Source organism: Protopterus annectens, chromosome 12.part0, assembly GCF_019279795.1.
Source record: "Protopterus annectens isolate FY-2018-M chromosome 12.part0, PAN1.0, whole genome shotgun sequence".
In the NCBI taxonomy this organism is placed as follows: domain Eukaryota; kingdom Metazoa; phylum Chordata; order Ceratodontiformes; family Protopteridae; genus Protopterus; species Protopterus annectens.
Genome location: NC_056746.1, coordinates 117229175 through 117242323, shown reverse-complemented (window position 1 = coordinate 117242323; position 13149 = coordinate 117229175). Strand labels below are relative to the sequence as shown.

The 13149-nt window shown below is 44.0% G+C and overlaps 1 protein-coding gene across 1 annotated transcript in view; it reads left to right on the top strand.

The window, feature by feature from the left end:
- Nucleotides 1-13149, top strand: part of ATF7IP2 (activating transcription factor 7 interacting protein 2) — a 409458-nt gene that overhangs the window by 49306 nt on the left and 347003 nt on the right. The window lies entirely within an intron of this gene.

Here is a 13149-nt window from a genome sequence, read left to right as displayed (position 1 = left end):
CCCAGGGTTGAGGTGCTAGGGATGCGGTCCCATCCAGCAAGAATGAAGGCGAGATTGACAACTTAACATTGAGAAGTTATGTACCTACCATAACGTTCCATGTTGTCTTCTTCTCGCCTTCTTTCTTGCATCCCACCCTCCAATCCCCTAGCCTGGACAGACCGAAAGGATCCTTCTGGGCCTTCTTTTCTTCCCAGTATGGACTTCCATGGTTGCTTTTTCTTGGTATGTTCTATATATAGGTATTCCTCTTTCTCCTTTGTTCTGAGAACAGAACTGCTATGGTGTTAGCTATCAAACGAGATCTGGGTAGTTGGCACCTAGCATTGTGGGATACAGGGTAGCCTCGAGCCGGTAAAAATAGCTCTCGAGCTTTTAGTATAGGCCGAGTCGGAGCAGAGGATCGGCTCCGGACCCATCCAGCAAGAAAGAAGGTGAGAAGGCAACTAACATGGAACGTTATGGTAGGTACATAACTTCTCATTATGAGACCTGTGATTGCTACATGTTCAATGATAACACCAATAGTATAGACCATGTAACTGTGACAATAAAGACAATCCTGGAACATATAACAATTTTTGGAGTATATAGACCACCAAAGTCAAGTGCAGATGACATTGAGGAATTCATACATTTCTTGCATAAAACACAGGAGGGAAGAATATTAGCTGGGGACTTAAGTTTACGAGAAACAGACTGGAGTAATACTGATTCAACAACATTAGTAAGGAAGTTTCACAATGTATATTCAGGAACAACTCCTTCAGATTGTGAAAAAAAAAAAAAAAAAAAAAAAAAGGACAGAACATACTAGACATTGTGTTCCTAAAGAAATTACTGTTACTTTGTTGAGTTTACCATCGTTGATGTGCAGTGATCATGGGGTTATAAAGGTTAATTTGTGTCCAAACAAATCTAAACCAATGTGCAGAAGTTTAATTACAGATTATAGGGAAGCAAAGCAGTTGCTATGTAAAACTAGTCTGAGTGTGATATTCAATGGAAAAACTGCAGATGGAATGTGGAAAGTTTTAAAGAGAAACTGAACGTAAAAAATCAAAAAAAATGTTTGACATCAGGATCTAGGCATACAATGTCCGGGGGGATATATTTCTGTAAGAACAAGATATCTGAAAAGGTGAGAGACAAAACGTATAAGAAATGGAAGAGAGATCGAATTGCAACTTTGAAAACTGAAATAAGCCGGAGAAAGATTAAAATAGTGAGACAAGCTCAAGAAAAATTTGAAGAAGATTTATATAAATATATTGAGCATAATAGGAAACCTTTTTATAGATGCACAAGATGTGGAAGGAGTAAAGACGCGCTGCGTGCAGATTCTAAAATTTATTCTTAGACTCAACAGATTATAGATATATTTACAAAATCATATGCAAAAGAGTTTGGCTCCACTAATGGGGTGATAAGTTGTCGTAGTGACATCCAGGTAACCCCAGATACTGGAATCAACTTAGATTTTATTGAAAAAGAACCAAGCAAACTGGATCCAAACAAAGCACAGGTAGGAGACTGAATTAGTAACAATGACCTGAGAGCACTTCAGCAAGAAGTTGCAGTACCATTGTATGCATTATTCACTAAACCATATAAATATAGGAAGATTCCTCAAGTTTGGAGAAAGAGCTGCTTGTACCTGTCTGTAAGGGAAAGGGGAGTAGGACAAACAGTCATATAGACCCTCAAGTCTACTTTCATGTTATGCAGAAATGGAGACGGGTACAATTGGAGAAGTTATTGTCAGAACGGGTAGGTTGGGACTTGAAACCATATACCAGCATGCATATGTTGAAAATAGATATGTTACCACCTGTAACGTGATGTTCTGTAACAATATAATAGTTATGAATGAGAAATTGTGCAGTGATGCAATTTATATAGATTTAACTTCAGCGTTTGACAGGGTCATACGCAAAACACTGATCAATAAATTAGTACAGCTAGGTATTAATGCATTCTTGATGAGATGGATAGCTGTATGGCTTACAAGTAGGACATGGCAACTGTCATACAGCAACTGGGCAGGTGATATCCTTGGTTACAGTCAGGGAGTCCCACAGGGCTCTGTCCTCAGCCCTTACTTGTTTAGATTGTATCTTTCAGACCTACCTTTTTCATCTCAGGTGTTCTATAGTCTATATGCTGACAACCTGAAATTGGGTAAACTGATTACATGTGGTATAGTGTCTGCAAAATAACTTGACTAAATTGATCATTTGGGCACAGAAAAATATGTTGATAAATGCATCAAAAACTAAGCATATGAGATTTGGGAGGCAAAAATTGAAGGTTGAATATTTAATAACAGCACGCAGTGATTGAAACTGTGCACTCATTTAAGGACCTGGGTATATGGGTAGATTCAGCTATGGATTTTTATAATCATATCAACCAGTTGGTTAATGATAGTTATAGAACAATAGGTTGTATTTAAAGGATTTATAAAGTCTACGAAATCAAAAATGATGACGTCATTGTTAGTTACATAAGACCCAAACCTGAGTATGGAATAACCATGTGGAAGCCCTGTAAGAAAACAAGCATGAGTAAACTGGAGAGAGTGTGGTGGAAATATACCAAGGGCATTCATGAATGTGAAAATTTAAGTTATTATGAAAGAGTAAAATATCTGAACTTGTACAGTGTCTCTTACATTTACCTAAGAGGATATCTTATTCAGGTATATAGGGCATTTAGAGACTACCATCTCTGGGAGTGTTAGGGGTTATCAAAAAGTGCTAGAGAATCATCAGATAACTCCTGTAGAAAACTCTGTAGGAATGAGAAGTGTGCTAATTTGTTCTTTGACGGAGTAGCAGGTACATGGAACAGTACCAAATTACATTAAAGCAAGAGCTAGTTTAGATATTTTTAAGAACAGCTTGGACACTTATGAGAACAAGTGCTTTGGTATATTGGCAAGCTAGAAGGGCATTAATGCCAGTGCTTGAAATATTCACATATATGTATGTATATATAGAGAGAACAATATAGTTAACACTGTTTTGATGTATTGGTGAATCATATGAATGTTATATAAGTGATGGTCTTGTATTGTGTTTTTGTGCTTATAAGAGTAGTGTTCTGATGCTTTGCTCGATACAGCACTATATTTTCTCTGCATTACTGTAGTTCTCTATCAGCATGCTTTCTGCCAAAACTACTTTGACCTTGTATTCATACACTTACCATCACATTACCCATATATTTCCCCTGTATTCTCTTGCTCTGACTTATTGTGGTCCTTACTCCATCTCTTGTTTTGTTAACGTTATTGCTTCAGTATAATTTAACAGGTTGGAGTTATTTTTTCTTTCATTTCAGAGCCTGTGGTCACTACATCTGACCTCAGTATTGCAGGAGTTCTGCCACAACACCTTACATCTACAAGCTTATTGAGAATGTTGTCATTGTTTAATGTATAGAATCTTGCTTCCTATTAATTTTAATCAGTTAAATACATGCCTAATCTTTGATTAAACATCACTGTATAATAGTCCATGCACTAAGAACCTCTTACTAAGTTGGACACTGTCCCCTTTTGCTTGACCGGTAGACTGTGCTGCATATGCCTGCTATTTAGTCTGAAGAAATGCCACACAACCTGTTTTACTTGCATTTCTTTAATTGCTTTGTTCTGGTTATAAACAGATTCCTCTCTCTTATAAATTGACCTGAGGTTTGGAAGCCCGCTATGCTCTGCTTTGCTCCCCTACCCCACCCCCTCTTACTCTTCTACATACATATTTTACTTAGGACTCTTACTCCAAAACTCCCTCCCCAACTGACCTTACTACGAATGTTCATGCATTTGTTTTTCTTACTTCCCCATCTCTATTCAATTTTTAACCACATTACCAACTATCTTTCTCCCTCCCATATTGCTTTGCATATATTCATTTATAACCACAATCCCTCCCCAAATAGCACCTATCTGTTCTGCATTGCTTCCTTTTTTTTACTACATTTTTATACTGTATTCTTTAATACCCCTCTATTCCTAACATTCCTGAGAACATGCCAGGACAACCTACCTCTCATTTTGTAGAAAGTACTTCTCTCTCTCTACCTATCCGCTTCCAGCTCTCAGAAACCACCATCACTGAATCTCCTACTGTCTTGCGACTTCTGGTTTCCTTTTTCATTGCTTTTGCCACTACCTGACCTCTATAAAATACAGATCCCTGTACTTTAATTATGATACTCTTCAGCTTATCTTCTGTCGTCCTCCTGTGCCTGTGCTATCATGGCTCGTTATCTAAACATCTCTCCGACTCTCTCCCAACCACTTATCCACACTTCCCTCACATTCCACCAAACCTATTCCCCTTTATTCCAAATATAGGCGGAGTAACTGCACTTCAACTCAAATCATTAAGTGCAAGAATCCTCTCAAAAAAAAAAAAGTATGCATAATTCCTCAATGTACTAAAATCCTTCTATGAGGATCCTAATCCTAGCCCCACCTATTACAATAAACACAGTGATAATTATCTCGCAAACACTTTTGTAACCTAAAAGCCAGTCCCCAACTCTGGTGATCTAATTTTTGCTGCAATAAATATTAGACGTATAAGCAAGAAAACTGCTGAACTACATGCCTGGATTTCCCAACATAAGCCTTATGTTCTTGCTGTAATTGAAACATCGCATAAACCCAGCATAAACCACTCTGAAGTTGTACCTCTATAATATCTGTAATGATTGTATAAAGAGGGAAAGTGAGTGGTATTGCTTCAGTATTTTGCAATACCTACCACATTCCCCTTACAGCAAACCAGCACCAAAATTCAAAATAAACAGTTGTAATCAAATATGTATTACTGGGGTCCAGGCACCTAGGCGGTGCAACACCCACCTGTGAGACAGCTGGATGTGGACACATGGCAGGATGACATTTTAACTGCAGTGACAAAGGACTGTGGACAATTCCCTGTCAAAATTGAGGGAACCCCTACACCCTAACCACAGGTGGCAGATACAAACCACCACAGTGATACACTCTGCACCTCCTTAGAAGCCACCATGTGCAATTGTTAGTGGAAAATCCTGCTGGGATAGCATGCCACGTGGGCATGAAAGTGGTACCATGGAACCCATGTGCTATGGGCAAAGCCTTTATTAATTGAATATGCAATGTGATGTGTGTTGTGCTTGGTGCATACGAAACCCAGACAGCATCATAATTTGTAGAAATGTGCCACAGCACGGAGGAAATCCTGCACATTAGTGTAGTCACACTTATGTTGTAAGATGTGCTTTAGGCGGCTCCTTACTACAATAGCCTTCTTACGCGGTGTTACAGGCATCCCCTCAGAAGAGATTCACGTCGGGTATCCGTCAGGTTCTGCTCCTGCTGCAGAACACACAGAAGGTCAGCTAGCTGTACAGTAGGGCGACCCAGTAATACCTTCAGCCGTCGATGCCACGCCTCCACCTGGTTGTTTATGCGTGGGAAGTCCATCTCGAGACATCGGACACATTCCAGAACCGCAGAGGGTATGGCGATGGCATTCGTGTCTGTACTGAACAGCGGGATGCATACTTGCGTGGTCGGCCTCGGACATAATGATGGTCTAGAAATACACCAATCGGCTGGGCACATTCTGGTAAGGAAGCCACAATGTCCAGAAATGCAGGGACAACATCATCCAAAGGTAGGAATGCCAACGCTATCAGCTTGCGAATGGCAATGGAGAAAGCAGTGTCCGTGCCATAGAGGCGACAAGGTGGTGATGTTGGATCTGTCGCCAGATGATCTGTGCAAAATGGAATAGGCATCCCTTCAGAATACTCCTAGGGAATGCCTTCCGGCTGGCAATTGCTGCCTTCTCAAAGTCAGTCATGATATACTGTGGTGACAAAGTGCATCCCTGGTCAGCTGCCATACCCCTCAGCACCTCCCACAAAGTGGTGTATGCAGACTCCGACTTCCGTGTCATGAGACAGTACACCAGGGGTACGACCCTCATTGAGGTGGGGGTGCCAATACAGCCATGTAATGTATATAGCTGGCGACAGACATCGGCCCGTGTGGGAAAGGTGCCATCACCAAGAACAAAGTCGGACCTGCACAGGTCAGTCAGGTTCTGTGTTGTAGTAAGTACTACCAAGGAAGCGGTACCATCCATATCCGACCTTCTACGAAGGATGAAGCTGCCACTACGGAGTGGATACTGGCTGGCATCAATATCTGCAAGGGTTGCTGGAGGTGTAGCCATGGATGCCCGTGCCTGCTGCCGTACCCTGGTGATGCTTCTTCGAAGGGTCGCACGACAAGGCATCTCCTGCAGTACATTGTCATCTGCTGTGCCTAGCACACTCTGCATTACCAAGCTCGGCAATTCATTACTGGTTACCGCCCTCTGCCGCAGTTCTGCTCGCAATGTAGCCACTTGTGCCATTGTTGCATCTGGGCCGTGCTGGTGTGGCAGTGATTTCAGCAATTCCTCACCCTCTTCCTGGCGAACAGTGATGGCACGTCCTCTGCATGCCTTCATTCTCCGCTCACTACATGCCCAGTACCGTTTTGGTGGTGTCTCACGTTCCAAATGGTAGAGGTACCCCTCCACCACCAGCATGGGTTTGCCACGTTGGCTGGGCACTGTGCTGTATCTGTTGCCAATCAGACCAGGGCTATACAGATACATACATTCCAGCATGGTTGCAGCACTTGTAGATGGTCTCTCAGAATCCATCACAGCCGGTGGAGCTTGGTATGGGATATACTACTGAACCTGGAGACAGTCCCTTCCAGACAGTAGGCCACTCGGTTTACACCTCCCTGTCTTATACCGTGTGTAGTAACTCTGTCTGTCTCAGTGGCCCTGTACAGCTTTGTGCACTCCAACCGTCTCTGACTGTCTCTTCCCTATGGTTGCAATGTCTGCAGTTAACACATCCCTGGGGTTGCCGTATGCTTGTACTCTGTTTAGAGTCCACGATGCCTGATTGAGCACAGGTTCTGTGTGTACTGTGCCAGCCCCCTTTAACTCCCTGTTGTTGCTGCCAGCCAATCACGGTTTAGGGCTTGGTGTCTGCTTAAGTGGCAGATGTTACTTAGGGAGGTACCTCTGTCTTGCACCCTTGTCTTCCTACATGGGGCTGGGTACTTGTCTATACTCCTGTAACAGGGACAATGTGACGTGTTTAGCAGAAGCTGCATGTCTTACTCTACTGTGGAGTCGGAGATGGGTTACAGCTACTATATCCCCTGCTACTGGGTTAGTGTGTCATGCTTTACCAGGTTGGCATGTTCACACCTACAACTGCACTCAGGGGCTCTAGCAGGGTAGGTACTGTTTGTTGCAGGCATGCCTGTTATCTGGGTTTGTCCTATACTAAAGACACCCTGCTGTGACATGCTTACTACTAGTACACAGACAGGTTATAGTGTGTGTGGTCTATTGACCCTGACACTGCTTTGTCTGTACCTTTAAGGGTTTAGCCTGACACATGACCTGCTTTTCTATGCAGCATTTCTCGGGTAAAGTGTGCTGTGCATTGCTCTACGTGCTGGGGACTTTACTTCCTGCTTCTCGGGGACTGTTTGCTGTGTTTGCATGGACAACTGGGGCTGTGAGGGTAAGTAATGGTTTTATGACTGCTTATGCAACTGTTTTGGAGCAGGGTAAGTAATGGTTTTGTGACTGCTTATGCAACTGTTTTGGTGCACTACCGTTGTGCTGTGTTTCGCGCCGATCCGCGTGTGTTTGCCGGCCGTGTACGCTGTGTGTTGACGGCCTGCGTGTTTGCCTTAGGGGCCGTCTGCTTTTGTCTGTTTTACCACCGCCGCATCTTCCCGCCGCGTTACTACGTTTCGGCAGCACCGCTCTACGGTTTAGCGGTGCTGCGGCCTTCTGGTTTCGGCGATGTAGCTCGCGGGCATTTGTCTCGCGATCTACACGCCGGAACCCGTATTACTGTCCTGTATATCCATCCTGGTGACAGTACAGTTATACTGAAAGATATCCTACACTGGATATCCATAACATTTCCACAGTAGATATTTTACTAGATGATATAAATGCCAGTTGGTTGGACATAAACTCTAACTCCCCTACATGTAGCATGAACTTGTATGGTTTTATACAACTAATTAATAGGCCCACACATTATAGCAAAACAAATTCTTTATTGGACTGGATCCTAGTATCATACCACAGGTACAATGTCAGACTCTCTGTGATCATTTCCCAATCTATGCAATTAGATATCTCATACAGCCAGTTAAACAGCACTGGAGACTTCCAGAACATCCTCCCCTTATTCAATGCTGTAATTGAATTCAGTACAACTTTCCTAAATAGCTTTGCACCTCCTAGTAGGAAGAGACAGAAAACAAATAGTGCAATTTGGCTATAAAAAAAGAGTAGAATGCTAATGCAGGACAGAGAAAAAGGATGGAGAGAATTGCAAAACATCTTAATATCTTAAAGTTCAGAATGCTTTGCAATCAGACTAAAAAGCAAACGAGGATAAAAAAAACTATCCTATAATAACTTTCAAAATAAACACAACAGTAAAAAAAACTGGGCATACATTAAAGAAGTCTTGCATCCTCGCCAACAGTTCAACCCAAGCCCTGCTCAGGATAACTCACCATTCAAAACTGCAATGTAGTTCAACTCTTATAGTTAGTATGGCATCTCCAACTAAGGAATCCACGACATTTAATCCATTCCCTACCAAACAGCCACATATCGCCACATCCACTTTCAAACCTGTGCCCACATCCTATCTAAAACTACTCTTAAACCATGCTCTTCATAGGTAGGTACTAGGCTATCTGCCCGAACACATTTATAAGCCTAACCAGAATGTGTTGGCTTTCGCCACCCCCTTAGATTAGTTCCCTGTGCCTCTGTCCAGCAGAGCCACTGAAGTGATCCCTGGGGTAAACTTTGTTTCCCAGCCACACATCAAGGTTTCTTTTGAAGAGTGTTAGCGAGGAGCTCTGCCTAATGTAGATTGGAATCTTGTCCCAAAGCATGGGAAGTCTCTGGGACAGGAATCTATCCCTCCAGCACGTCCTATTTATTGTTGTGGTAAGGTTTAGATCCCTAGGGCATGTGGCTTGCGGAGATAAGGTTTTTCTTTAGGTGGAGCATGTCCATCAATTTTGGGTTGGACATGGCCTTGTATGTCAGGCAGAGATCACCTCTGAGTAGGTGGTACGCAACAGAGTACAGCTGGAGTTTCTTCAGTCGAGCTGCATAGAGCATCTGTTTGAGGCCAGTGATCCTCTTGGTGAGGTACTTCTGTGGTCTCTCCAGCTGTTGCAGGTGTCTTGTAAGGTACATCCCAAATGGGGCGTTTTACTCTGTGATGGGTCTGATGAGTAGAGGGGTACAATGACCTTTTTTGATCTGTATGCGAACCCTTTTGTGATTAGGTGGGCCACGTAGAAGGATTTTCTGTCCACTTTGACAATGTGATTATCAAAGGTGAGATTACTATCTACTTGGGTCCCCAGATCCCTTATTACGTCTTCCGTTTTTAGGGACTGACACCTATGTGGTAGTTTGTGGGTACTTTGCCTTTTCCAAAGGGGATGACTATGCACTTTTTGGCATTTAGCTTGAGGCCATGATTTTGACAACAGGTATCTGTCTCAGTGAGACCCTTTTGGAGGATGTCTGTGTCAGCCAGAGAGTCAATTTTAGCCCCTAGTTTGCAGTCGTCTGTGACCTTTGTCAGCCACAGTCCTCCTGTGCTTGGCTGCACCTCTGAGAAGTATATGCCGAATAGGAAGGGGTCCCAGGACTGAGCCCTGGGGAACGCCACTTGTAACCGGTTTAGAGTCGGACCTAGCTCCTGCAACTCTCACCATGTGGGTTCTGTCCGTGAGCCAGTTGGCAACCCATCTTGTGATGCAGGGGTTCACGTTCAGGCTGATGAGCTTGTCTATAATACCAGAATGGGGAATAGTGTCGAAGGCCTTTGCGAGGTCTAGGTAGGCTGTGTGTACCATCTTTCCCTCATCTATAGCCTTGGTAACTGTCTCAAAGACGTCCACTAGGTTTAGGAGGCATGATCGGCCCTTAACATGGCCAAACTGGGTAGGGTCCAGTGTTTGGAGGTTCCCAATGTCTCTGTTGATGAGTTCCATGATGATGCGCTCCATAGCCTTGCAGACCAAGCTAATCAGGCTTATGGGGCGATAGTTCCCGGGGTCTGTTGTGGCTGCACCTTTGTAGTGTGGAATAACTGCTGCTGTGCGCCACTCTATGGGTATGTAACCTGTGGAGAGGCTGAGTTTGAACAGTGTGTTTAGTTGAGGGGTTAGTCTTTGAGCTCGTGTAGGATGCAGCCTGGGACACCGTCCGGTCCCATTGATGCTGTGTTTTTTGCTTTGGAGAGGGCTGTTTTAACCGGAGTGTCTGTGATTCAGGGACTCTACATTCTTCAGGTTTGGTTATGGGCTCTTTTGGGGGTGGGGTGAAGTTTGCACTGAACCCGTCTGCCAGGATGTTGGCGATATCAGTCGGATCAGTGTATTTTGTGGCATTCTACATTAACTCTGAGCAGATCTGAGTATTGCCACTTAAATTCTTGACATAGCTTAAGAATGCCTTGTGGTTATCTTTGAGTCCTTGACAGTTTTTCTTTCGAAGCTCGCCTTGGATGATTTTATGAGGGATCATAGTTTCTTGTTGATACCGATCAGGGATGTCTTCCCTTCTTGGGATTTTACTCATCTGTACTAGTTTCCTCCTTCTATTGTACAGCTTGTTTATGGCAGGAGTCCACCACACTGGATGTTCATCGTGCATACAGCTGCAGTCATTACAGATGGGTTATCCTGCCATCAGGCGGGTCCTCGGTCGGCCGAATTCCAAAGTCTAGGTCCGGCGTCTGTTGTCGCTTCTTCCCTGACGTCAGTGCGGCAGGTGTATAAAAGAGGCAGCAGACGCCATTTTCTTCAGTCTTTCTTGCCGCGCGGTGCCCAAAGCAGAAGCAGTTCGCAAGTGCCGGTCGGCCAGCTCCTGAGATTTACGAAAGTATTTCAGCCGAAGTCTTCTTTAAAGCCAAGTACCCCGTTGGGGAAACTTTTCTTGCCTCAGACCGATGTCAAGACAAAGTTAATAATTGCATTTCTTGTGGGAAGCAAATACCGCATAAGGATTTTCACTCTTTCTGTATACCTTGCTTAGGGCCAGACCACGACGTCTCAGCCTGCCGTTTTTGTGCTAGGTTCAACAAGCGAACTAAGCGCTGGGCGGAGTTCGCCCTTCATTATTTTGGCAAAAAATTTAATTATATCATGTCTGATACGCCAATGCCAGTTTTAAGCAAAAGACGCAGAGACAAGGACCGACATCCGAGGTCTGCACCGAGTACTGAGACCACTCTTAGGCCGAGTACCGGTTCTCAGCGAGGTGCCTACGCAGCCCCTGCCAACTGATGAAACTATTTTACCGGTGACTTCAGTACCCGAGGTCGCAGGCCCCTCGGTCTCCATTCCCACTGCAGATACCAACGCCACTCTTGGCGGGGAAACTGAAAATTTAGTGAGGCCTGCCATTTCTGAAGGCATCTTCAGGCCTTCCACCTTCTCTATTAAATCCTTCACTAAATCAAAAGTAATACCATCTCAACAAATAATTTTCCTGGGTGCCAGCTTAAATACAACCAGCCAGATGGCCTACCTCACGCCAGACAAACAAGGGCAACTGTCTCAATACTTCAACAAAATGGCAACTTTCACCAGACTAACTGCAAGGAAAGTCCTGCAGGCTCTGGGATTCATGGCATCTTGCATCCTACTAATACCATGTGCAAAGCTGCATATGAGGAAACTACAATGGTACCTAAAAATCTTATGGTCTCAACACAGCCACAGCTTGGAAACAATTATATCACTCATTCCATGCCTTCAAAAGGAATTTTTGTGGTGGGCTCAAGCATGCCAAAGAAACACAGGTCTCCCTTTCTGTGTACCTCAAGCAACTCAAATTATCACAACGGAAGCCTCAGACTATGCCTGGGGAGCACACATGGAAGATCAGTGCATTCAGGGAAAATGGTCCCAAAAAGAGAAGCACCTGCATATCAACCAAAAGGAGATGCTAGCCGTGCAAAATGCTCTTATGACCTTCAAAGACCTACTGCATCCAGGTCAGCTATTGATAAGGACAGACAACACCACAGTCATGTGGTACATAAACAGGGGGGAACTCATTCATACCCCCTGTGCAGGCAAGCCATGACCCTGTGGAACACAGCACTGGAATTACAAATTCAACTACAGGCACAATTCCTGCCAGGGAAGGAAAACACACACTGGCAGACAACTTAAGCAGAAATATGACAGACCCACACGAATGGAAGTTGCATCCTCAAATCTTCTCAAAGATAACACAGGCATGGGGACAGCCAGACATAGATCTATTTGCTACCCACAGAAATCACCAGTTGGAAAAATTTTGTTCAAGGACCTATCATCCACAGGCCTGGAAAGTGGAAGCGCTCTCTTTCAATTGGACAACATTGACGGTCTATGCCTTCCCGCCTCTTCCTCTACTGACTAAAGTTCTATTAAAAGCCAGAGCAGAGAGGCCACAAATGAATGTTCATCGTGTTTCACTGTTGCAGTCATGACTGTAGGGTTCTCCCCTGCCGGCAGGCAGTCTTCGTTCGGCCAGAATCCCAAAGTCTGGGTCCGGCGTCGGCTGTTCAACCATGCTCCCTGACGTCAGAGCGCCAGGAGTACAAAGCTGACAGCTGATGCCATCTTCTCCAGTCTTTCTTGCCGTGCAGTGATAGCAGTTCACAAGTGCCAGTCTGCTGACTCCTGACTATTTTTTCTGATAAACGTCAGTCCGAAGACTTTCTTCTCCACTCTAAGCTAAGTACCCCATTGGGGAAACCTTTTCTTGCTCCAGTCCGATGTCAGAAAAAGTTAATAACTGTATTTCATGTGGAAAGCAAATACCTCATAAGGATTTTCATTTTTACTGTATTCCTTGCTTAGGCCCTGACCATGACATAGCTAGTTGTTGGTTTTGTGCTAGATTCAATCAACGTACAATTAAACGAAGGTACGATTTTGCTTTTCATTACTTCGGTAGGCGCTTTAACTACAAAATGTCGTCTGATACGGTTCCGGCTACCGGAGTTCACAAA